The sequence below is a fragment of the Arachis ipaensis genome, chromosome B7, assembly GCF_059453495.1.
Source record: "Arachis ipaensis isolate K30076 ecotype BB chromosome B7, ASM5945349v1, whole genome shotgun sequence".
Taxonomy (NCBI): Eukaryota; Viridiplantae; Streptophyta; class Magnoliopsida; order Fabales; family Fabaceae; genus Arachis; species Arachis ipaensis.
The window spans coordinates 101520118-101523387 of record NC_142442.1 but is presented as its reverse complement, the minus strand read 5'-3'; the positions used below and the strand labels follow the sequence as shown (position 1 = coordinate 101523387).

The window sequence follows — 3270 nt, the reverse complement described above, 5'->3', positions numbered from 1 at the left end:
TGCCCGAGTTGATGCACTCTCAAAGCTAGCCAGCACCAAACCAGGGGACAACAATAGAAACCTCATCCAGGAAATGCTACAGAACCCGTCAATCTCGGAAGTAGAAAAAGTCCTAGCTATAACAAGTCAGGATCAAGGATGGATGACCCCCATAATTAATTACCTCAAAAAAGAAACACTCCCCACAAATGAGAAGGAAGCAAATAGGTTAAAACGGGAGGCTCAGTACTACACCATCATAAACAACACCCTATACAAAAGAGGGATTTCAATACCATTGTTAAAATGTGTGCCGACCTCTAACACGAGGGAAGTTTTAGAGGAAGTACACAGTGGTATTTATGGCAATCATCTCGTGGCACAAGCTCTCACCAAAAAGATACTTCGGGCGGGATTTTACTGGCCAACTCTACAAAAGAAAGCTACAGAATTTGTAAAGGCATGTCCCCCATGCCAGAAACATGCCAACTTTCACATCGCCCCGCCAGAAGAGCTCATCAGCGTAACTTCGCCTTGGCCATTTTCAAAATGGGGACTCGATCTTCTCGGACCTTTTCCCCAGGGATCAGGACAAGTCAAATTCCTCATAGTCGGAGTAGACTATTTCACAAAATGGATTGAGGCAGAGCCCCTAGCCAACGCCACTGCTCAAAGAAGCCGGAAATTCCTATATAGAAACATTGTCACGAGGTTCGGGGTTCCATACTCCATTACCACAGACAATGGCAATCAATTCACAGATGCAGGCTTCAGAAAATTAGTAGCCGACTTGAACATAAAGCACCAGTTCACCTCTGTCGAACATCCTCAAGCCAATGGGCAAGCCGAAGCTGCCAACAAAGTCATATTGACTGGGTTGAAACGGAGACTGCAAGATGCGAAGGGAGCTTGGGCCGAAGAACTTCCACAAGTCCTATGGGCATATCGAACTACGCCACATTCCACCACAAACGAATCACCGTTCCGATTAACGTACGAAGTGGAGGCAATAATCCCAGTAGAGGTCGAGGAATGGTCGCCTAGAGTAGTTGATAAACCACTATTTTATAGTTTATATTGTGTTTAATTGTGTGGTTTTGTCATGATCCTTACCCACTTATTCATCAATTTAGCATGCATTTAGATCTCCTTCCTAAATTCAGTACATGTTTGAAAATTACTTCTTAGAGACTTTAATTATTTAATTTTAATTCTCCTCTATTCCATTCGATGCCGTGATCTGTGTGTCAAGTGTTTCAGGCTTTATAGGGCATGAATGAGATGGAGATTGGAGAGGAAGCTAGCAAAAATAGAAGGAACACAAGAATTTGAGGAGATAACCAGCGAGAAGTGACGCGGTCGCATGGCTCACGCGGCCGCGCGAAGGAGCGCAAATCGCAGTGACGCGACCGCATGGCTTGCGCAGCCGCGCGGATTGGAAAGCGCAAGCGACGCGGTAGCGTGGACGACGCGAACGCGTGGAGAAGAAAAAGTGCAAGCGACGCGTCCGCATGGATGACGCGATCCCAGTCAAGGCTTTTATTTATATTATTTAAAATTCCTCAATTTAAATTCCAATTTACTTAGCTCAACCTCTTGGAACATCTGATTAATAAAACAGCACACTTTTCTGCAACTCGTTGGGAGACGACCTGGGACTTAAAACTCCCAGTAATTTTAATTTAAACTCTCTGTGACATATTTCTAAATTGATAGGCAGATTTTTGGTGAGTTAAGAACTATACTTGCAACGTAACCATTTTAATAAATTTTTAATTCACCAGCTTCTGCTTCCCATCAATTTTTGGCGCCGTTGCCGGCGAGTTGCAATAGAGTGCTAATTTTATTAATTAGAATTTATTTATTTGCATTTTATTTAATTTTGCTACTATGCATTGCATGTTTCTTCCGTCAAATGACACGTTCACTTCCTGATCCGCGCTTGCTAATATTCGATCCTGAAATTGAAAGAACAATTTCACGAATAAGGCGAGAACAGCGTAGGTTAGCCCGCTCTGAGGGCAGATCTGAAAGTGAATTTGAGGAAGAAACCAGCCCCCGTTCTACTGATTCGGTTGTTTTACGTGCAGAAAACATGGCAGCTAGAAGAGTTACCATTCAGGAGGAAGGAGCTCCTGATTTTACAATGCAACCGTTTCAAGCGCATCATCCAGCGGTAGCTACGGATTTTGAAATAAAGACCGCACTGCTAAATTTGATGCCCAAGTTTCATGGCCTACCTGCTCAAGAGCCTATCAAGCACTTGAGAGATTTCCAGGCAGCCTGTTCTACTGTCAGGCGTGATGGCGCTGATGAAACTTCAATTCTGCTGAAAGCTTTTCCGTTCTCTCTTGAGGGAAAAGCAAGAGAGTGGTACTACACTCAACCTATAGCAAATGTATCCAACTGGGATACACTCAGAAAGGAGTTTCTGGAGAAATTCTTCCCATCTGAAGTTACTGATAAACTGAGGAAGGATATCTCTACAATTGTTCAGGACGACAATGAGACTCTCTTTGAATACTGAGAGCGCTTCAATAATCTTCTGGAAGCATGCCCTCACCACATGATTGACAAGATCGTGCTACTCAGCTATATCACACAAGGTATGAGGCCCCAAGATAAGACCACATTGGAAAGTGCCAGCAATGGGTCTATGAAGAAGTACAAGACCACTGATGAAGCTTGGCAATTGATCAGTGATTTAGCTGAATCTACTCGGAACCACAGACAGAAGCAAGGCCGTTCAAAAGCCGTTGCAGAAGTATCTTCTGGCATAGAGACTACTGCTCTAAATCAAAGCATCTGTGAGATGACCAACCTGCTGAAGCAAATGCAGTTGAATCAACAAACTCAGCAAACTCAACCGCAGCAAAACCAACAACTAGTTCCACAAAGAATTTGCGGAATTTGTGCTGATTACAGCCATTACACTGATGAATGCCTGCAGCTCCAACAAGAAGACAACATGGTGGCATCCACTCACAACTTCTATGACCGTCCCAACCAAGGGTACAATCAAAGTGGAAATAATAACCATGGATGGCAGGACAATTCAAACCAGAATTGGAGGGACAACAATAATAGGGAAGGCAGAGATAATCAGGAAAATCAGAGGTGGAATAATAACAACAACAAGCAGCAAAATCAACCTTATCGAGCACCTCACATGAGGCAAAACCAAGGACCACCGAACAATCAGCAGCAAACCTCTCAATTTACTCATTCCTCTGTATCTTCTAATGAAGATTTATTACAAGCTTTTGAGAAAAGACAACTGGCCATGGAAAG

The 3270-nt window shown here is 43.4% G+C and overlaps 1 non-coding gene across 1 annotated transcript; it reads right to left on the bottom strand.

The window, feature by feature from the left end:
* Window positions 1-2443: 2443 nt before the first annotated feature.
* LOC148553538 (small nucleolar RNA R71) lies at window positions 2444-2551 on the bottom strand. Its single transcript, XR_015893712.1, has one exon. It is a non-coding gene; the product is annotated as a small nucleolar RNA R71 (small nucleolar RNA).
* Window positions 2552-3270: the final 719 nt, after the last annotated feature.